Source organism: Ambystoma mexicanum, chromosome 4p, assembly GCF_040938575.1.
Source record: "Ambystoma mexicanum isolate Mex_15411 chromosome 4p, UKY_AmexF1_1, whole genome shotgun sequence".
In the NCBI taxonomy this organism is placed as follows: Eukaryota; Metazoa; Chordata; class Amphibia; order Caudata; family Ambystomatidae; genus Ambystoma; species Ambystoma mexicanum.
The window spans coordinates 109,281,773-109,305,583 of NC_090927.1; the positions used below are offsets into that span (position 1 = coordinate 109,281,773).

At 47.7% G+C, this 23,811-nt stretch overlaps 1 protein-coding gene across 1 annotated transcript in view; it reads left to right on the forward strand.

Moving 5' to 3' along the window:
* The first annotated feature begins 19,365 nt into the window (after positions 1–19,365).
* DNAJC5G (DnaJ heat shock protein family (Hsp40) member C5 gamma) overlaps positions 19,366–23,811 on the forward strand; it is a 410,708-nt gene continuing 406,262 nt past the window's right edge. Inside the window, exon 1 of the mRNA XM_069605490.1 lies at positions 19,366–19,493. The gene's annotated coding sequence lies outside the window, so the exon portion shown is untranslated. The remainder of the gene's footprint in view (positions 19,494–23,811) is intronic.

Sequence of the window (23,811 nt, forward strand, 5' to 3'; positions counted from 1 at the left end):
AAACCGGCCCCCACTACCACCACCACCAAAAAACGTGCCAGGACATGCTCTCACCTGCAGGCCTGCCGGCAAGGGGTGGGACAAGGTCAGCAACGCCGGTTTCTGCCTCATTTCGCATCCCGGCGTTGGTTTCCATTCCGGCGTTGGCAGTTGCCGTGGAGACGCGCCACGGGCATTCTACAACGTCTTCGTTGCTGGCGCCTGGGAGCTCTTCCTCAGCACGTTCGATCACGTGACGGATGACGAGAGTCACGTGATCGCTAGTCAGCGTTCAAAAGCGACGCGCTGACTGCCATCCAGCGCTTCACAGCTGATCCTGTTGGGCGCATTACGGATTACGGATTACAGACTACTACTTGGCTATTTTGACCTCGGATTGATCTTGGACTCTGATTTGGTTCCTCCCATCACGGTACCTTTGCCTGGAACTTACTCCCTTCTGGTTACGACCTCGGCTCCTGCCTCGGATTGATTTTTGGATATCCCTTGCTGTACCTTGCTGGAACTGTTTCTCCTGGACTCGACCACGGTTTTGTCCCCGGACTGCTACTGGATTGCCCTTTTGTTACAAACTCTGTTCTTGGATCACGTACCTTTCAGGACTCCCATACCTGATTGGCTCACAGTTTCTGGCTTCTACGTCAGGTGGTGATTACATCCTCCCAAGTGCATTGGCAGGCTGCCATCCTGTCGTCAACCTTGCCGGCTGCCTCCGATAACATCCCTACACCAATATTGGGTACCGACCAACTCCTAAGGGTAAGCCCCATTATAGATTTCTTACGTATTCATATTCAAGTCTAGGGTTCTGTGTTTATTATCTAACCCCGTGTTTGCCTTACAGTGGTCGTGGGGGGCATCTTCCGGCATTCCTGGTTCCGGCTGACGACATTCACCACCTGTGCCTCAAGGACCGCTCGGGCAGTAATTTCTTGTTTGCTCGGGTGGTACTTGGGGACGGAGGTAACATCGTCTACACGACCATCAAGTCTTGACAGACTGTGAAGCCCTTTTGGTCGTCCAGACGATGGAACCCGCTGCCGGGGACCCTGGGGCCGCTCTAATGCAAGCTGTTGCATCCCTTAGAACCGAAGTGACGGCTGCCACAACCGCGATACATCATCGCTTAGATAACATCCAAAGCACCCGCAACCCGTTACCGGCTGATGCCGAATTTGGCGATCAGGCAACCCCAACCCCGGGTCTCTCTGTACCGCCTACACCACCTACTCCCGTGGTATTACCTACCCAGTTCCCATTGGCACCCCCTGAGAAGTTCCAGGGAGACCCCAGGAAATATTGCACCTTTATCAATCAGTGTAAGCTTCATTTTCTTTGTCGACCACTGGTGTTCCATGATTCCACCACAAAAGCCGCCTTTTTGCTCTCCCACCTGACCGGGGTTGCTGCTACTTGGGCTAATCCTTTCCTTGAGAACAATCACCCAGCCCTTTACGATTTTGATCTCCTGGTAAGCGAGTTGGCCAAAGTATTTGATACCAGGTACAAAGCCCAGTCCCGGGATCTAGAGCTCCTAGAACTATCCCAAGGTAGACAAACCTTAATAGAATACATCACACGGTTCAACCAATTGTCAGCTGAGACTTCATGGCCCGAAAACAAGAAAGCTGTGGTATTCTACAAAGGTCTGTGTAACGCTATGAAGGACGCTCTTTCTGTCATCCCTTTCCTTCCTGATGCGTAGTAGACCTAGCCCTCCAAGTAGACGCTCGGAAGACCGAATGTCGGGCGGAATCTGGTTTTGTCAGGAAAACCCTTGCCCTCTCCGCCGGATGGCGCAAGTGAACCCATGCAAATAGGAGGTCTACGAAGTCCCATCACTCAGACCGAAAGAGAGCGTCGGAGAGCCGACAACGCATGCTTCTATTGTGGCCTCAGTGGTCATTTCGTCAAAGAGTGCCCACGACGTCTGTAGATCAAGTCTTCGGGTTTTCAGAAAGCTTGTCCTTGAGTACGGGGGACAAGACAAGCTCGATTCACAACCCCAGGGTTCCTACCTTCGGCCCAGTAAGACCAGTAGTTGTTCAGGCAGTGCTTCACCCTGATAGGGAGTGTTCACACAAGGTCCATATCGTTATTGATTCAGGGGCTACCGGTTGCTTTATTGATATATCCCTGGCCAAAGCATTGAACCTTCCACTAGTGACCAAGACACATCCCGAACCAGTCCAAACTGTGGACGGGTCCTCTCTCATTTCTGGTCCGATCAAACAACAGACCGCCCAGATGGACGTGATTACCCAGGGTAACCATAAAGAACAACTGTCCTTTGACCTGATATCAACACCACAGTTCGGGATAATCCTAGGCCTCCCCTGGTTGAAAAGGCATAACCCACTCATCGACTAGGGTACGGGTCAGGTTTCCTTTGAATCAGACGTTTTCCAACATTTTTGTCTACTGGAAGAAGACTTCAACAACCCTGCGAGGGCACTCAGGGGGCTACACTTAGTCCCTGTAGGGGAGAATGGCCCACCCGAAGCAACACATACGGTGGGAGCCACTTTGTCAGGAGTACCCCAGAGTACCATGATTTCCATTCGGTTTTCGATAAAACATCTGCCGAGATACTGCCCCCTCACAGACCATATGATTGTCCCATTGATCTGATTGATGGGGCATCGCTTCCCACGGGACGCATATATTCCCTGTCACCATCAGAAGAAACGGCCCTTAAAGAATACATCCGCCACGCCCTAGGCCTTCTTCTTCACCCGTGGCCAGTGCCATTTTTTTTGTCCCGAAAAAAGAGTGAGATCTCCGCCCCTGTGTGGATTACAAGCGCCTGAATGCGATCACCATAAAGAACCGTTACCCCATCCCACTCATCTCTACCCTGCTAGACAAACTGACCAATGCTTCCATCTATACCAAGCTGGATCTCCGGGGAGCGTACAATCTAGTCCGCATGCGCCCTGGTGATGAGTGGGAGATTGCCTTCTGCTCTCGCCAAGGATTGTATGAGTACATGGTGATGCCTTTTGGCCTCTGTAATGCCCCTGCCACGTTCCAACGGTTGGTAAACGATATATTTAGTGATATTCTGGGCGTCTATGTCGTGGTGTATCTGGACGACATTTTGATATTCTCCCAAACGTTGGCCGAACACGTCCTTCATGTCAGAGAGGTACTCACAAGGCTCAGGAAGAACTCGCTATATGCTAAACCTGAGAAATGTCTGTTTCACACAGCTGAAGTTGAATTCCTGGGTTTCCATATCTCACCTGGGGGGCTAACAATGAGCCAATCCAAAGTCCAGGCTATCACAGATTGGCCGGTACCTGTTACATTGAAACAATTACAATCCTTTTTAGGGTTCGCGAACTTTTACCGGCGGTTCATCGCAAACTTCTCCTCCATTGTGGCGCCCTTAACCGCATTGATCTGTTCTAACTTGATGGGTCCGACTTGATGGTCGTGCAGTTATGTAATGCCTCCGTCCCCAAGTACCGCTCGAGCAGAAAGTAAAGTACTGCCCAAGCAATCTTTGAGGCCACAGGTGGGAGTGTTGTCGTCAGCCTGGTATCGGGAACGCCGGAAGGACCCCTGAGTACTGTAAGGCAAAGGGTTATAATCAAGGAAAACACTCAAAAAGGCAATTGGCAATGGACAGAAGGAGTAAACAAGATGCAGTGACACCAGCTTACCTAACAGGGGTGGAGTGTAAGTAAGGAACCTATGCAGGGGAACCCACAGCAGGCTGGAATGATGTAGTTGACACTCCTGAAAGCACCTGGTGGAGCAAGACTGGATACGTGGCAAAGCGTGAAGCAATCCGAGGGTTGCAAAACAGAAGGGCAATCCAAAAGCAAGTCCAGAGTACAAATAGGTGTCAGATGTCCGGGAAATCCGAGAGCACGCCAGAGTCCAAGAGTAATCCAAGAGCAGTTCCAAGAAGCGTTCCGAGGTCGAAGCAAGGAGAGAAAACAAGAAGCAAAGGTAACGTCTGGCAGTCCTCCGTAGAAGTAGCTGTGAAGCAAAGAGTCTTGTTTGCCGGCTTCTTTTGAAGAGGCGAGCGGTATCACGTGACGCATCACGTGACTGCTCGCGCACGTTGCGTGGAGCGCAACGCGGCCAGCGATTGGGGCTGTCGGTACGTCCTGGTATCCTGGCGTCGCCGGCTGTGCAGGAGGCGCCATGGCAACCGCCAACGTGGAAAAGGGCGAAAAGAGGCAGGTCCGCCCAACATGGTATTCCGCCTGCCGTGTTTCCCCCGCTGGTGTGAATGGGAAATACGACGGCGAGAAGCGCCTGATGAGGGAGACAGGTGTGACTGGGGAAGTGAGAAATGGGTTGTGTGAGAGGGCGTGACATGACCAGTCCCGCAGTATTGTTTGTCTGGACCGCTGCACATCAAGCAGCCTTCGACTCCCTTAAGACCTCGTTCACCACGGCCCCAGTCCTGCAGCATCCTGATCCAGAGCTCCTGTATATCGTAGAAGCGGATGCTTCTTCGTTTGCCTTAGGTGCCGTCCTGTCTCAACCATGTCCCACCACCGGAGCACTACACCCGGTGGCCTACCATTCCAGGAAATTCACACCGAGCGATACTCAATATACGGTCACTGAAAAGGAGCTCCTGGCCATCAGAGATGCCTTTTTGGTCTGGAGACACCATCTTCTGGGGGCAAAACATCAGACCACCGTCTACACAGACCACAAAAACCTACAGGACCTAGCGTCACTGAAATGCGTCAATAGTAGACAAGTTCAGTGGCACCTCTTTTTTGCTGCCTACAACTTCCTTGTTAAACACAGACCGGGGTTGATCCATGGTAAAGCGGATGCCCTGTCCCGTTTACCTGGGGGGGGGGGATCCTCTCCCGTCATATCCTGAAACTCTCCTGAGTAAAGGCCATGTTGTTTGTACCTGCACTCCGTCTCCGTCTATGTTAACGGCTATACGCCAATGGGTTACACAACATCCCCAGGTATTGGATGATTGGGATCCCGTTATGCAGGATGGGTTGCCTTTTGTTCAAGGAAAACTGTTCCTACCCACCAGTGACACTCGCAACCAGGCTTTAGAGTGGTCCCACAATGCTCCTATCAATGGTCACCCAGGTCAGCGACGTACCCTGGAATTGTTAAAACGCTGGTGCTGGTGGCCATCGATGTGGCGAGACGTGGAGACATATGTCAACACCTGCTCTACATGCACACAATGCAAGACTCGGAGGGGTCGTCCGCTGGGACTGCTACAACCGTTGCCCATACCCCCGAAACCCTGGCATACGGTGTCCATGGACCTAATAACGGATCTACCACGTATACAAGGCTACGATACGGTTTGGGTGGTAGTAGACTCGTACACGAAAATGGCCCGTTTTGTACCATGCAAAGGCATTCCTACTGCTCCCTCATTGGCTCGAATGTTCTTTAAATCCGTTTTCTGTCTGTTCGGTTTGCCAAGTGTCATTGTGTCAGATCGGGGGTCTCAGTTCACGTCACGTTTCTGGGTGGCTCTTACCAAACTACTAGGTATAGATGCCCGCTTCTCTTCAGCTTACCATCCAGAAAGCGACAGCCAGACCGAGAGAGTAAACCAGGCCTTGGAACAGTACTTACAGTGTTTGACTTTGCAATTCCAATATACTTGGCTTGACTCACTTCATCTTGCGGAATTTGCATATAACAACGCCTTGCACTCGTCCACTGGTTTTTCTCCCTTTTTCTCACTCTATGGCCAACACCCATGTACCCTACCCTTTTCTGATTCGGACCTTGCCAGTGCCCCTGTATTGTGTACCGGTACCCCTGCAGCAAATGATTGTGCCAGAGATCTTGCATCCCTACATGCCCAAACCCTTGTCCATCTCCGGTAGGCCCAGGTGTCTATGAGAACTACCGCTAACAGAAGAAGGAAAGATGCCCCGTCATACAAACAAGGCGACCGGGTATGGTTGTCTACACGACACCTACATATACCGGGTTGTCGTAAACTGCTGCCCTGTTTTGTCGGCCCGTATAGGGTCTCCAAGGTCCTGAATCCGGTGGCCTACCGACTCAACGTCCCCGCTTCATGGAAGCTGCACCCCGTTTTTCATGCATCTCTCCTCAAGCCTTGTCCTGATACCACGCGCATTGCTCCCACGCCTGGTGCTGTCCCTGAGGTTTGTGTTAGGGAGAATTCTCTGTTTAGGCTGAATTTCCTAACCTAGTGAGTCCCCCAGCAGCTTTGCTGGATTTTTGGGGTTTATTTTTTTCTCCTGCCAAGAGTGAGACTCTTTTACCCTCACTCTTGGGCATGATTTGAGTGTGTTTCTTTGAATCTAGATGTGTTTGATGGGCTATGGGGTCTTTTACTCCATAGGGCTTCATTTGTTTTTGTGATGTGTGTTACACAGCACCCTCCGTGCAGTAACACAGGGGTTTCATAGTGACCCCCCAGTATAGACTCCATACCCTGGGACTGACTACTGTCTCCCAGGGTATGTAAAGTCACCATTGACTTTACCAGTCTTAAATTCTGAACAGAACCAGTACAAACCATCATATTATGGACGTACTGCCTGGGGCAATTCAATTGCCCCGGGGTCTGTTAGTCGAGGAGGCACGTCTTCGTCCCCCCTGATCGAGTTTTGGCTGGTGGCAGTGGATACTACTTTTCATATTAAACCGCAAATATTTTCCTATGGGATTTCCCATTGTTTTAGGCTACTACCTTTATTTAATTATTTACGGTAGCCTCGAACATACCGCCGGTTTATTTAATTAATATTAATTCTCCGGTTGGTATTTATTGCCAAAACTTGATTCTAAAATGGCATTTGTGTTCTCTTCTGTGACTCCAACCCAAGTCGAGCCCTTTGTTCCACTTTTTGGCGGGCTTCTCCACAGAAGCCCTCCAAAGTGGTGCCACTGTGTCTGGGGTACTGAGGAGGGGTGTAGGGGAATTTAGGCACCCTGCACTGAGTTGCCTAGGCAACTCAAGTCGCACTCCGTCCTGATTGGCCCAAGTGGTGAGCCGGCCGGCTCACCACTAAGCATGTTTGAGTGACAGCTAGGCTGAGTGAATGGGGGTTTGCTGCATAAAAGTAGGGCTTTGGGGACTGGAACTTCAGAAGTCGCCACAGGACCTAAGAATCCGACAAGGGAGAAGTTGAGCCGACCTGCCACGACACCACTACCGGTGGAGCCCTGCTGGACCGTCTCACCACTTTTTCCCAACGACAGAGAAGATCTCCCGCCGGAGAGTCTTCTTCCTTTAACTGGTGGGGATAACCAGTTTCACTGACTTTCCCGACGTATCTCGTGGCCGCCTTGCCCATGCCAAGCACCCCGGCAACCGGGATACCACGTTTTACCACAACCGCGAAACAAAGGTACCACCTTTAACCGGAAAACTCCACGGCTGGTTTCTTCCCTGGTAGTGCAACGACCTTCATCTTTCCTCCAAGTCGAGATCTTCTCTTCCTCTGGACGACGACGCAACTTGCACCCACTACCAGGAACAACTGCCACCGCTGGAGGAGCCTTCCCACTTAAGGTACCGTGTCCCGCCTGGCTTCCCTTGCTACCGACTGTACGAGATAGATTTAGTCCCCGGCTTTCAAACCTGGGTTAGCCTGGGACACCTTGGCTAAACTTTTCTAAGCCTCTCTAAACTCTTTTCTGAACCCTCTGCAAGACTTTCTAAGCCTAGTGTAACTGTGTGATCTTGGGCGCATTTGTGCTCTGCTCTCTCTAAGAGTGGGCCCAGCCTTTGGACTTTGGCTCACCAGTGACTTTTTGCTCTCTGCCTTGCTAACAGTGTTCTGGAATCGTAGAGTGGTGTACCTCTTCATATTCTGTCTTTTTCCCTCCCTTTTCCACAAACTTATTAGAGTGCAATCTAGTTAAGCGCTCACCTCTGTATGAAAATAAGTGGTGTTTTACTGTGATTTTATAATAGGGAAAAAGGGGTGTATATATCATAATAGTAACTGTGTTTAGAATATTTTACAATAAGAGTGCTGGAGTGTTTCAACTGTGTGTTCTTAAATAAATAATTATATACTTTGATACCAAAGCTCTGGTCAGTGTTTGCTTGTATTATTTTATCTGAGTGCCTATTGAGTATACTTTGCATACTGCCTAACTCTTCTTGAGGGAAGTCTGACTGCTCAGCCACAGCTACCAGGTACACCTGGGTGGTACAGACTGCTACCAAGTGGGTTTACTGCCAACACCTGTAGTCTTAAATCTTTTGCAGTGGTCCCTAAGGGAACTGCACAGGTTTCCCAAGAGGAGTACGAGGTTAGTGCTGTTCTGGGGTCCAGGGTTGTTAGAGGGCAGTTGCAATACTTGGTGGACTGGTTGGGATAGGGTCCTGAGGAAAGGTCCTGGGTTCTGATGTCCATGATCTGTTGTTGGTGGCTCGGTTCCACAAGGAAAACCCTTCCAGCCCACGGGGTCGTGGGCCCTTGAGGGGGGGCTCTGTCACGCCCCCATCATCCACGCGTCCCGTGGACACACCCCATAAACCAGCCTCCACTACCACCACCAAAAAACGTGCCAGGACCTACTCTCACCTGCAGGCCTGCTGGCAAGGGGTGGGACAAGGTCAGCGACGCCGGTTTCTGCCTCATTTCCCATCCCGGCGTTGGTTTCCATTCCGGCATTGGCAGTTGCCGTGGAGACGCGCCACGGGCATTCTACAACGTCTCCGTTGCCGGCGCCTGGGAGCTCCTCCTCAGCACGTTCGATCACGTGACGGATGACGAGAGTCACGTGATTGCTAGTCAGCGTTCAAAAGCGACGCGCTGACTGCCATCCAGCGCTTCACAGCTCATCCTGCTGGGCGCATTACGGATTACGGATTACAGACTACTACTTGACTATTTTGACCTCGGATTGATCTTGGACTCTGATTTGGTTCCTCCCATGACGGTACCTTTGCCTGGAACTTACTCCCTTCTGGTTATGACCTCGGCTCCTCCCTCGGATTGATTTTTGGATTTCCCTTGCTGTACCTTGCTGGAACTGTCTCTCCTGGACTCGACCACGGTTTTGTCCCCAGACTGTTATTGGATTGCCCTTTTGTTACAAACTCTGTTCTTGGATCACGTACCTTTCAGGACTCCCATACCTGATTGGCTCACAGTTTCTGGCTTCTACGTCAGGTGGTGATTACATCTTCCCAAGTGCATTGCCAGGCTGCCATCCTCTCGTCAACCTTGCCGGCTGCCTCCGATAACATCCCTACACCAATGTTGGGTACCGACCAACTCCTAAGGGTAAGCCCCATTGTAGATTTCTTACGTATTCATATTCAAGTCTAGGGTTCTGTGTTTATTATCTAACCCCGTGCTTGCCTTACAGTGGTCGTGGGGGGCATCTTCCGCCATTCCTGGTTCCGGCTGACGACATTCACCACCTGTGGCCTCAAGGACCGCTCGGGCAGTAATTTCTTGTTTGCTCGGGTGGTACTTGGGGACGGAGGTATCATCGTCTACTCGACCATCAAGTCTTGACATTCTCCCAGTGGTCGACTCTGCCTCTAGTCCCAAAATCCTTGCTTTTTAAGCAGGTTTCTCCCATTCAGGCCTAGGCTGTCAATGACACATCAGGGTCGCTGTCCTGAAAGGACAGCCATCCAGCCAGCCATTCAGAACTGGTTGCATTCAGGCATTCCTAGAGACAAATGACAGCGGAGTTTCAGGACCCTCCCTCACATCCTGTCCTTCCAGACACACTGGAAACAGAGGTGGGCCTCAGGGTTGAAGTGCGCCAAAGGCAAGACAAACAAAGGGCTCCAATCTGTCTGACGCACAGAGTAAAACCCAAGAAAGACCCCACAAACAGAAAATGGCAAAAAAAGAAGACAGGGGCCGTTTTTATAAAATGGTCACCCCTGGGTGCTATACTGCAGCTGATGGTTCAGCCTGCTGTAGAAAAGCACAATGGTAGGAAAAATTAAACCACTGCCACTAGCCTTTTAAAAGTAGGGTGGGAAACATACAAATGTTACATGAGAATGTAGGATAAGGGGCTACTAGGTAACCCCCCAGCACTCCACTTAAGATGGTGTGTGCTGGACCCACAAAGAGAAAAGGTAAGTAAAGTCAATTTTACTTTACTATTCTTGGGAACTGTAGTTTAAACAAGAAAAGGTATTTTAAAGCTTATAAGAAATCTGAAGGTGTTGTATTTCACCATACAAAAGGTAGATGCATATGGAGTTTGTCAGACTCCCAAAACAGTGAAAAGACATAATCCAATTCAGATCAAAACACATAAGGGAGTGGGAAAAAGGTCTCACTCACTACAGGGTTAAAATTAAAAAATCTTACAGTCCAGCAAAAGAGCTGGGGGTCTCTAAGGTTGAAGGGAATTAGCACAGAAATGAGAATTCTCCCCAACATGACTGCACCAATATATGGTAGTATTCACATGCACTCCTTCACACATTATTCATGTTTGCTTTGCCCAAAATCCAATAATCAACAACCATAACGAAAAGTACCACCAGGATTAAAAAAAAGAAAAGGATCCAAAAAAGAAAGAAGCAATAAACAAACGGAACCACAAAGTCCCATCAACCGAGGTCTCAACTACCCACAACCTACCAAATACAAGCAACAACAAACCACAAACAGCTCAAACTAAACCCAAAAGACCAGGAAAAACATCAATCGAAAGAGGAACACAACCCACGCATCATGCCTCGCCACAAGAAAGACAAAGAAGTCAGAAAAGACAACAGAAATAATAAGAAATCCCAAACCACTCGGGAAGGCACGGACCAGCATGATCCCACAACCCCAAAAAACTCAACAAACATCTGGAATGGCCCAAGGAGACATACAAATAACAGAGCAAAGACAGACTACAATGCTCGCTACCTGTCCACACACGACAACGTGGTAAACAAAAACAGCACAGCAACAATGAACCGACAGCCAACAAGCTTCACGAATACAGACCCAACAAGGACACAAACAGATGACAACTAATAAACCATCACAACCTGGTCTCCACCATGGACAATACCCCAACCAGAACAAGGAACAAATTGGAATCCATCACTGTCACAATCTATGTACCTTTCTATTCCAAAGGTTTGGTGTTCACAGTCCCTACTGCAGATATCAGATAAACAACAAGACAACACTAACCTGGTCCAGTAGAAATTCGTAGAGAAGAATGGAAAGCTCACCTAACCTCCTCTCCCCGCGCCGGAGAAACCCAGGTCGAGGAGGGGAAGTCAGGTAAACCCTCGTGGGGGAAAATACCCTGTTGTACCAGGAACTGAAAAGAAGCGATGGGCGAGTCTTGATTCCCAGGAGTGACTTCGGGAGTTGGACTTGCGATCGCGAACTATCCTAAAGAGGGAAACCAGATGGTGTTTAGAAAAGGGAGAGGTTGCTGCAGTAGGACTCTGGTGAGCGATATACCTTTAAATCTGAATGTCTGTTGAGGGGGTGTAAGACGGCTTGCACGAAGGTTGTATTCTGTTCAGCGCGTGGTAGAAAGTAACTCCCTGTCCTTGCAGAAGAGACTGAAGAATGGAGAAAGATTAGTTTTGGAATGAATGAAAGTATGTTGTATGCTGGGGGTGGGGTACGGAACTATATGTGTAGAACCAATGCCTTCGGTGTAAGTGTATGGAGAGCTGGTAGGGAAGAGGACCACGGGTAGAGGAGTCTGATACTGAGAAAAGGGAGAGAGGGTTGAAAGATTACAGACAAGCTGAGTATTCGAAGGGTAAAGAGAGCTAGCCTAGAATTACGAACTCACGGAGCGTGGCCTCTGAAAACAGTAGCAACGCGCTGGACCGAAGACGCCGCCGAAGGAAATCCCTTCTGCGAGGTTGGGGGCAGAGTCATCTGACACTCTCGGATTCGGAAGGCTGGAGCGCTGCTGTTCCTTGCTACCGCCATGTTGGAGGGGGTAGAGGCGATGCATGAAATTCGTCTCCACCTGTGCCAGAAAGTCCACGTGAGCCGCCCCCTAGAGGGAGCAGACGTGACAGTATGCCCCCTCCGAAGGGCGACGAAACCCGGTTTACCAGGATGTAGTCGGTAAAACCTGCTAACCAAACGGGGAGCATGAACCGCTGAGGCGGGTTCCCAAGAACGTTCCGCCTGAGAATATCCCTTCCAGTCTATAAGAAACTGTAGAACCCCTCTTCTATAGCGTGAATCACAGATCGAGGAGACTTCGTATTCTGGTCCTTCACTTGTCAGGACCGGAGGGGGAGTTCCCTTCTTGGACACATGGAATCGGGATTGTGCGTCAGGCTTCAACTGAGAAACATGAAATGTAGGGTGTATGCGTTTCCAAGAAAAAGGAAGACGTTGCTTGAAACCAGCCAGGCCTTTATTTTCAAGAACCAAAAAGGGTCCAAAGTATCTCGGCGATAATTTTGAAGGTTTCAAACTCTTGAGGAGATATTTACTCGACAACCAGACCATGTGACCAACTTGAATGGAAGGTGTGGGACTCCGATGTTTGTCGGCTTGTATCTTATAGCGTTCATGAGCATCCTTTAGAGCTACCTGTGCATTTCGATGTCCTTGTTGAATGGAGGTGATTAACCCGTCTAAATCCGGAAAGGAAGTATCCGTGGGAACAGTCGATGGGTAAACCTCCGGATGAAATCCAAATGTACTAAAGAAAGGACTAACACGTATGGTGGAATGAACCGCATTATTATAGTAGCTTCCAATTATCTTGTAAAGCTGATATATAACATCTTAGATATGCTTCCAGGGTTTGATTTAAACGTTCAGTCTGGCCGTTGGTCTGAGGGTGGTATCCTGAACTGAGCGCCCTTGAGATCCCTAGTAAACAACAAACATGTTTCCAGTACTGTGACGTGTATTGTGGTCCTCGATCCGAGATAATGACCTCCAGTAGTCCGTGGAGTGAAAAAATGCGTTCCACGAATACCCTGGCCATAACAGGTGCAGATGGAACAGATGGGAGGGGGACGAAATGCGCCAATTTGGTCAAAGAGTCTATCGTCACCATGATGGTATTACAACCCTCTGACCTTGGTAAATCCACGATAAAGTCTGTTGATATTATTTGCCAAGGTTTCGTAGGAATTTGGGTCAGGATAAGTTTGCCAATAGGAGAAAGCCTTGGGGTTTTGGTTTGTAGACACACCGGACAAGACGCGACATAGTCCATTACATCCTTGCAAAGTGTCGGCCACCAGAAGTGCCGTTGAATTTGTTCTGTAGTATTGAGAGTACCTCTATGCCCGGCTGCCTTGGAGTCATGACACATTTTAAGTACCTCTAATTGTAGTTCTTGATCGGGAAGGTACATCTTGTCTTCCCTGAAAAGAAGACCCCGATCAGCAGTAAGTCCTAGTTCTCGCAGGGTATCGTCCTGATCCAAGTCTAGATTTCTCGTCCTTTGTGCTACCTTTTGAAGAAAAGAATGGACAACAGGCACTGTGACCAGGTTGGGAAACATAGGTTCAGGCTGAAAGGGAGCTCCTTTTAGTGGATTACTGCGGGATAAAGCATCCGCTTTGAGATTAGTCTTGCCCGGTATGAAAGTGAATGTAACCCGAAAGGGTGAAAAAAAGTGCGCCCATCTAGCTTGTCTACTATTGTTAGTTTGGGCATATTGCAGTGCTCGGAGGTTGTGACGGTCGGTTCTTATTTCAATAGGAAATAATGCTCCCAAAAGCAAATGACGCCATTCTTCAAAAGCCCTCTTGATCGCGAGCAACTCTTTCTCGAGAACCGTGTAATTTACTTCTGCCGGGGACAGAGTCTTCGATAGGTAAGCAATGGGTCTTTCGAACCCCCTGGCGTCCGGTTGTAACAGAACCGCTCCAATACACTGGTCTGAGGCATCTAATTCCACTATGAATCTGTGAAGCTGATCCGGCATTGCCAAGATAGGAGCTCTAGTAAATAAGGCTTTTAGCTCCTGAAAGTATTCCTGAATTTCATTTGTCCACCGAAACACAACCCCTTTCTTTAGCAGATGAGTGATGGGATGGGTGAGGGTAGAAAAATGAGGAATGAAGCGCCTGTAGAAATTCGCGAAGCCAAGAAATCGCTGTATTTCTTTAACTGACTTGGGGGCTGGCCAATCAAGGATAGCTGACACCTTTGAGGGGTCCATGGAGACTCCTTGATCGGACAGGATATACCCTAGATATGCCACTTTGTCTTTATGGAATTCACATTTCTCTAATTTACAAAAGAGATGGTTCTTCTGTAGTCTGTGTAAGACTTCTTTAACATGAATGACATGGTCTGCAAGGGTGGATGAAAATACCAAAATGTCATCTAAATAGACAATGACAAAATGTAGGGCTATATGTGCACAAATGTGGTCCATAAACCTTTGGAATATTGCCGGGGCATTGGCTAATCCAAATGGCATTACACTATATTGGAAATGACCAAATGGTGTCCGAAATGCGGTCTTCCATTCGTCCCCTTTTCTTATGCGGATGAGGTGATAAGCACCGCGTAGATCCAGTTTAGTGTAGAGTCTAGCTCCTCTAAGCGCTTCCAAGATATCTGGGATAAGCGGCATGGGATACTTGTCCGGCACTGTGATCTTATTTAATCCTCTGAAGTCAATGCAGGGACGTAACTCGGTCGTGTTTTTCTTTGGAATAAAGAAGAGTGACGCCGCTGCAGGAGAGGTGGATTCCGTGATTAAGCCATTTTCTAGATTTGTCTTCAGATATTCTTTCAGTGCCTCTTTTTCCTTGGCAGACAATATGTACATGCGGCCAAAGGGAAGAGGACTATTCGGAATCAGATCTATACAACAGTCATCTCTGCGGTGAGGTGGTAATTCGGTGAATTCTGTTTTTGCAAAGACCTGGTGGAATTCCTGATATTCTTGAGGAAGAGTGTTTACTTTGTTAAGAATCTAATTTGTGACACAAAAAGACTCTTGAGAGTGTTTGTTCTTGGAGGTGGAGGCGACTAAGTTATGGCAGTTGTGAACACAATGTTCTGACCCCAAAAAAAGAGTTCCAGCTCTCCAGTTAATAAAGGGATTGTGAAATCTAAGCCATGGCAATCCTAAGATTACAGGATAATGTGCAGTCTTGATTAAATCTAATTTCAGGATCTCTTGATGTGCCGCTATAGTCATCGTGAGAGGAGAAGTGTGGTCTTTTATGGGACCGGAAGTAAGAGGGCTACCGTCCACACTCTCAACTGGGATCATTAATGCCTTGGGTACTTTTGGAATCCCCTGTTTAGTAGCAAAGGTGTCATCTAAAAAATTTCCTGCGGCTCCGCTATCGATAAGTGCGGGCACGTTTTCCAATCTTGTGCTACCCCAGGCTAGCGTAACTTCAAGTACTATCATCTGATTTTCTGTGGATAAATCTTGTTGAACCCTGGGAATGCTTTGAAGGGAACTAGTAACTCTGGAACCCTGCACCGTCGTTCCCCTTACGGTCGGGCGCTGGCGTTTCCCGCCTTCCTAGGGGGAGTATGGGGACATTCCTTAACCAAGTGAGAGCTCTCTCCACAATACATACAAAGACCCTGAGTACGCCTTCTGGTACGTTCACCCACAGATAAAGGACCTCTAGTATTGCCTATTTGCATCGGCTCCTCGGAAGGAACTGGTCTAATAGGAGACAGGGTACCTTCGGTGGTTTGTCTGCTCTTTCCTTTTCTTCTTTCTTTCTGTCTTTCTTGCAGTCTATAGTCTAACTGCATAACCAGTGAGATGTATTCCGCCATGTATGTGGACGTGGGGCTCGGGACACCTCGTCCTTTAAATCCTCAGAAAGTCCTCTTCGGAATATGGTCATCAAAGCTTCATCGGCCCATGCCTTGTCCGAAGCTAGTTGCTTAAAGCGTGTGATATAGGAAAGGAGATCCTGACTACCCTGTTTACAATCCAATAACTTTTCCTGTGAGGCAATGGTTATCTCCTGTCTCCCAAACATACTCTTTATGCTGTTACAAAAAGCAGGGTAGGAATCAAGTATGGGATTGTTACTGGTAACCAAAGGAGTGGCCCAAGCTAAAGCAGCCCCTGACATTTGGGCAATCATATGGCCCACCTTGTCTCTATCTGTCGGGAAAAAGGCTGCCTTAAAGGCGAACTGTACAGAACAGGATTCAAGAAATTCCTTGACTGCATGGGGATTACCATCGAAACGTCCTGTGGGTAATGGGCCAGGAGGTACTTCCGAGCTATGGGCTGCTCGACCCACCTGTTGCCTCAAGCTGGTATTCTCTAGCTTCAATAGCTGTACCTCGGATGACAGGGACTGAACCGCTGCCATTAATTGTTGTATTTGTTGTTCCATAATGGATCCTCTGATTCTGTCAATAAAGACTGTGAGGCCGGTATATAATTGAAAAATTTCGGGCGTTGCTAACTGTCACAATCTATGTACCTTTCTATTCCAAAGGTTTGGTGTTCACAGTCCCTACTGCAGATATCAGATAAACAACAAGACAACACGAACCTGGTCCAGTAGAAATTCGTAGAGAAGAATGGAAAGCTCACCTAACCTCCTCTCCCCGCGCCGGAGAAACCCAGGTCGAGGAGGGGAAGTCAGGGAAACCCTCGTGGGGGAAAAAACCCTGTTGTACCAGGAACTGAAAAGAAGCGATGGGCGAGTCTTGATTCCCAGGAGTGACTTCGGGAGTTGGACTTGCGATCGCGAACTATCCTAAAGAGAGAAACCAGATGGTGTTTAGAAAAGGGAGAAGTTGCTGCAGTAGGACTCTGGTGAGCGATATACCTTTAAATCTGAATGTCTGTTGAGGGGGTGTAAAACGGCTTGCACGAAGGTTGTATTCTGTTCAGCGCGTGGTAGAAAGTAACTCCCTGTCCTTGCAGAAGAGACTGAAGAATGGAGAAAGATTAGTTTTGGAATGAATGAAAGTATGTTGTATGCTGGGGGTGGGGTACGGAACTATACATACTGCAGAGTGTAGAACCAAAGCCTTCGGTGTAAGTGTATGGAGAGCTGGTAGGGAAGAGGACCACGGGTAGAGGAGTCTGATACTGAGAAAAGGGAGAGAGGGTTGAAAGATTACAGACAAGCTGAGTATTCAAAGGGTAAAGAGAGCTAGCCTAGAATTACGAACTCACGGAGCGTGGCCTCTGAAAACAGTAGCAACGCGCTGGACCGAAGACGCCGCCGAAGGAAATCCCTTCTGCGAGGTTGGGGGCGGAGTCATCCGACACTCTCGGATTCGGAAGGCTGGAGCGCTGCTGTTCCTTGCTACCGCCATGTTGGAGGGGGTAGAGGCGATGCATGAAATTCGTCTCCACCTGTGCCAGAAAGTCCACGTGAGCCGCCCCCTAGAGGGAGCGGACGTGACAATCACACTCTACACCCCCTATATCACCAAGGCTGGAACAACCCGGAAACAAACCAACCCCACCCTAAACCTTATAAGTCTACTCGACAAAGAGACTGACCAACAAAGAACCACCCCACCCAAAAGACTCAACCGGGAAAAACCCACCTGGAATGGAAACCCAACCAACAACACACCGGTCAGAACAAACAATACTAACAACAACACAAAAGGTAAATCCAGCAAACTACACTGCAGCCTCCTCTACATTCGATCCATGGAAAACCACTCAACAGAAATCAATGACCTCCTAAGCAAAGGAGGCACAGACGTGCTCTCCCTTACTGAAACCTGGCTGTCAGACAACTATAAAGCCATTGCGAACGAAGCAAAACCCGACAATTATAAATTAATACACGCCAAAAGAGAAAACCGAAGAGGAGGTGGAATCGCAATTATACACAAAAAACACGCCTGAGCATCTCGAATCATCACAACCAACGCGGAAGACTGTCAATCCTTCCTAATCAAGATAGAACTCAATGACCAATCCAACATAGTATTCCTACTGATCTACAAACCATCTTCTTACAACCCCAATTTTGCAACAAAACTAGCGGACGAGGCTGCCATGCTATCAACCCACCATGACAACCTAGGTGAAAGAAATCCCACCGACACAAACATAGATACAACAGAAGACTCATCAACAATTGGATCACCAAGGCCATTGACCAATTAGCACCAGCTAAAACATACAAAGCAACACCAAAAAAAACTGGCAGCAAAATGGTTCACAGAAGAACTGAAAAAAACACCAAAAAAAACAACTGCAAAGTGGAAACAAAATGAAGAGAACAATACACCAGACAAGACTAAATAAAATACCAAAGACAACTCAAACTGTACAAAGAAACAGTCCTCAAAGCAAAAACAAAAACAAAAAAAACTTCTATGCCACAAGAATCGGCAAACAATTCACAGAAAGAACTCCATCACCCCTACAAACTTTGTGTCAGAAACTTAAACCAGACAAGGGTCAGTGTAGTAGCTGCACAGTGGTTATTGCCTCTGCGGGTTCATAAATGTAGACACTTACACCAGAGCAGGGTGTGTGTAGTAGCTGCACAGCAGTTACTGCCTCTTCGGGCATTATCCTGCGCAGGTATAATTATATATGTTGTCACTTACACCAGAGCAGGGTTACTGCCTCTGCGGGCATTATCCTGTGCAGGGATAATTATATATGTAGTCACTTACACCAGAGCAGGGTCTGTGTAGTAGCTGCACAGCAGTTACTGCGTCTGCGGGCATTAGTCTGTGCAGGTACTATTACATATGCATACATGCCAACCCTCCCGATTTAGGCAGGAGACTCCCGATTTTGAGATGAAAAATATTGCTATTTTTCACAGTTTCCCGCCTAAAATAACTCAGCCCCAATGCATTCCTATGGGGAAATATGTGTCTCACGATTTCCCTGTGGAAATCTCCCTACCAGGTGCATCTGGATGTTGGCATGTATGTATATGTAGTCACTTACAACAGAGCAGGGTCTGTGTAGCAGCTGTACAGCAGTTACTGTCTCTGCAAGCATTATCCAATGCAGGTATATAGTCACTTACACCAGAGCAGGTTCTGTGCAGTCGCTGGCCAGCACTTACTGCCTCTGCGATCATTGCAGAGCCTGAACCATCCCATAAATGAGCTTCGGAGCAGCTAGTGTGTCTATAATACCAACAACAGGCTGCCCTGTGTAATTTCAAAACCAGATGTTTACAAAATCAGGTACTTACAATATTTAATTTCAACAAGTAGTGAGTACAATGCAAGGAATTACAGCTTCAACGTGCATTTCCAGAGGTTGCAAAAGGGCTCCTCTTAACAATATAACAACAAATGAGTGAGAACGTCTAAGTTGATGGTTGCTAAAAGAAATGCAAAAAATCACTAAAAGAGCTGGACCGCATGCACTCACCTGATGCCGCCTGGAAACTGCACATGCGCGTTTCCTAAAGGCCAGTGTCTAGTTCCCATTCGAGAAACGGACCCTAGCAAGCCCCCCCCCCCGCCTCCCCTTCATCACGTGGGCTGCTCTGCATCACGTGGGATTAAAACGTTCCCTTCGTCATATTTTTTGCACAAGAGGGAAGGAAAGGTGTTCCAGGAGCGATTCCTCGTATCAAAGAGCATTTTGTATAGTTGGTTGTTATTTGGTTTCTGGTAAGTCTTAACGTTATCTCTTGTTGATTGTTTCTTTAATGCAGAGTGACAATATTGGGAAGGGGAATTTCAGTTTATTTTGAGGATATGTAATGTGTATCAAAGGAGTGATATTGGGAAGGGGGTATTTCTATGTATTTTGGGGTTTGTCATGAGCATCAGGCGTGAGGCGATATTGGGAAGGTGAATTTTTGTGTATTTTGGGGTTTGTCATGAGCATCAGGGGTGAGGCGATATTGGGAAGGGGAATTTCTGTGTATTTTGGGGTTTGTCATGAGCATCAGGCGTGAGGCAATATTGGGAAGGGGAATTTCTGTGCATTTTGGGGTTTGTCATGAGCGTGAGGCGATATTGGGAAGGGGAATTTCTGTGTATTTTGGGGTTTGTCATGAGCATCAGGAGTGAGGCGATATTGGGAAGGTGAATTTTTGTGTATTTTGGGGTTTGTCATGAGCATCAGGGGTGAGGCGATATTGGGAAGGGGAATTTCTGTGTATTTTGGGGTTTGTCATGAGCATCAGGCGTGAGGCAATATTGGGAAGGGGAATTTCTGTGCATTTTGGGGTTTGTCATGAGCGTGAGGCGATATTGGGAAGGGGAATTTCTGTGTATTTTGGGGTTTGTCATGAGCATCAGGCTTGAGGCGATATTGGGAAGGGGTATTTCTGTGTATTTTGGGGTTTGTCATGAGCATCAGGGGTGAGGCAATATTGGGAAGGTGAATTTCTGTGTATTTTGGGGTTTGTCATGAGCATCAGGGGTGAGGCGATATTGGGAAGGGGAATGTCTGTGGGGAATGTCTGTGTATTTTGGGGTTTGTCATGAGCATCAGGGGTGAGGCGATATTGGGAAGGGGAATTTCAGTTTATTTTGAGGATATGTAATGTGTATCAAAGGAGTGATATTGGGAAGGGGGTATTTCTGTGTATTTTGGGGTTTGTCATGAGCATCAGGCGTGAGGCGATATTAGGAAGGGGAATGTCTGTGTATTTTGGGGATTTTCATGAGCATCAGGGGTGAGGCGATATTGGGAAGGGGTATTTCTGTGTATTTTGGGGTTTGTCATGAGCATCAGGCGTGAGGCGATATTGGGAAGGGGCATTTCTGTTTATTTTGGGGTTTGTCATGAGCATCAGGCTTGAGGCGATATTGGGAAGGGGAATTTCTGTGTATTTTGGGGTTTGTCATGAGCATCAGGGGTGAGGCGATATTGGGAAGGGGGTATTTCTGTGTATTTTGGGGTTTGTCATGAGCATCAGGCGTGAGGCGATATTGGGAAGGGGTATTTCTGTGTATTTTGGGGTTTGTCATGAGCATCAGGCGTGAGGCGATATTGGGAAGGGGAATTTCTGTTTATTTTGGGGTTTGTCATGAGCATCAGGCGTGAGGCGATATTGGGAAGGGGAATTTCAGTGTATTTTGGGGTTTGTCATGAGCATCAGGGGTGAGGCGATATTGGGAAGGGGTATTTCTGTGTATTTTGGGGTTTGTCATGAGCATCAGGCGTGAGGCGATATTGGGAAGGGGTATTTCTGTGTATTTTGGGGTTTGTCATGAGCATCAGGCGTGAGGCAATATTGGGAAGGTGAATTTCTGTGTATTTTGGGGTTTGTCATGAGCATCAGGGGTGAGGCGATATTGGGAAGGGGAATGTCTGTGTATTTTGGGGTTTGTCATGAGCATCAGGGGTGAGGGGATATTGGGAAGGGGAATTTCTGTGTATTTTGGGGTTTGTCATGAGCGTGAGGCGATATTGGGAAGGGGAATGTCTGTGTATTTTGGGGTTTGTCATGAGCATCAGGGGTGAGGCGATATTGGGAAGGGGAATTTCTGTGTATTTTGGGGTTTGTCATGAGCATCAGGGGTGAGGCAATATTGGGAAGGGGAATTTCTGTGTATTTTGGGGTTTGTCATGAGCGTGAGGCGATATTGGGAAGGGGAATGTCTGTGTATTTTGGGGTTTGTCATGAGCATTAGGCGTGAGGCGATATTGGGAAGGGGAATTTCTGTGTATTTTGGGGTTTGTCATGAGCATCAGGGGTGAGGCGATATTGGGAAGGGGAATGTCTGTGTATTTTGGGGTTTGTCATGAGCATCAGGGGTGAGGCGATATTGGGAAGGGGAATTTCTGTGTATTTTGGGGTTTGTCATGAGCATCAGGAGTGAGGCGATATTGGGAAGGGGAATTTCTGTGTATTTTGGGGTTTGTCATGAGCATCAGGCGTGAGGCGATATTGGGAAGGGGAATTTCTGTCTATGTTGGGGTTTGTCATGAGCATCAGGGGTGAGGCGATATTGGGAAGGTGAATTTCTGTGTATTTTGGGGATATGTAATGTGTATCAAAGGAGTGATATTGGGAAGGTGAATTTCTGTGTATTTTGGGGTTTGTCATGAGCATCATGCGTGAGGCGATATTGGGAAGGGGTATTTCTGTGTATTTTGGGGTTTGTCATGAGCATCAGGCGTGAGGCAATATTGGGAAGGTGAATTTCTGTGTATTTTGGGGTTTGTCATGAGCATCAGGGGTGAGGCGATATTGGGAAGGGGAATTTCTGTGTATTTTGGGGTTTGTCATGAGCATCAGGGGTGAGGCGATATTGGGAAGGGGAATTTCAGTTTATTTTGAGGATATGTAATGTGTATCAAAGGAGTGATATTGGGAAGGGGGTATTTCTGTGTATTTTGGGGTTTGTCATGAGCATCAGGGGTGAGGCAATATTGGGAAGGGGAATTTCTGTGTATTTTGGGGTTTGTCATGAGCATCAGGGGTGAGGCAATATTGGGAAGGGGAATTTCTGTCTATGTTGGGGTTTGTCATGAGCATCAGGCGTGAGGCGATATTGGGAAGGGGAATTTCTGTGCATTTTGGGGTTTGTCATGAGCGTGAGGCGATATTGGGAAGGGGAATGTCTGTGTATTTTGGGGTTTGTCATGAGCATAAGGCGTGAGGCGATATTGGGAAGGTGAATTTCTGTGTATTTTGGGGATATGTAATGTGTATCAAAGGAGTGATATTGGGAAGGTGAATTTCTGTGTATTTTGGGGTTTGTCATGAGCATCAGGCGTGAGGCGATATTGGGAAGGGGAATTTCTGTGTATTTTGGGGTTTGTCATGAGCATCAGGCGTGAGGCGATATTGGGAAGGGGAATTTCTGTGTATTTTGGGGTTTGTCATGAGCATCAGGGGTGAGGCGATATTGGGAAGGTGAATTTCTGTGTGTTTTGGGGATATGTAATGTGTATCAAAGGAGTGATATTGGGAAGGTGAATTTCTGTGTATTTTGGGGTTTGTCATGAGCATCAGGCGTGAGGCGATATTGGGAAGGGGAATTTCTGTGTATTTTGGGGTTTGTCATGAGCATCAGGGGTGAGGCAATATTGGGAAGGGGAATTTCTGTGTATTTTGGGGTTTGTCATGAGCGTGAGGCGATATTGGGAAGGGGAATGTCTGTGTATTTTGGGGTTTGTCATGAGCATTAGGCGTGAGGCGATATTGGGAAGGGGAATTTCTGTGTATTTTGGGGTTTGTCATGAGCATCAGGGGTGAGGCGATATTGGGAAGGGGAATGTCTGTGTATTTTGGGGTTTGTCATGAGCATCAGGGGTGAGGCGATATTGGGAAGGGGAATTTCTGTGTATTTTGGGGTTTGTCATGAGCATCAGGAGTGAGGCGATATTGGGAAGGGGAATTTCTGTGTATTTTGGGGTTTGTCATGAGCATCAGGCGTGAGGCGATATTGGGAAGGGGAATTTCTGTCTATGTTGGGGTTTGTCATGAGCATCAGGGGTGAGGCGATATTGGGAAGGTGAATTTCTGTGTATTTTGGGGATATGTAATGTGTATCAAAGGAGTGATATTGGGAAGGTGAATTTCTGTGTATTTTGGGGTTTGTCATGAGCATCATGCGTGAGGCGATATTGGGAAGGGGTATTTCTGTGTATTTTGGGGTTTGTCATGAGCATCAGGCGTGAGGCAATATTGGGAAGGTGAATTTCTGTGTATTTTGGGGTTTGTCATGAGCATCAGGGGTGAGGCGATATTGGGAAGGGGAATTTCTGTGTATTTTGGGGTTTGTCATGAGCATCAGGGGTGAGGCGATATTGGGAAGGGGAATTTCAGTTTATTTTGAGGATATGTAATGTGTATCAAAGGAGTGATATTGGGAAGGGGGTATTTCTGTGTATTTTGGGGTTTGTCATGAGCATCAGGGGTGAGGCAATATTGGGAAGGGGAATTTCTGTGTATTTTGGGGTTTGTCATGAGCATCAGGGGTGAGGCAATATTGGGAAGGGGAATTTCTGTCTATGTTGGGGTTT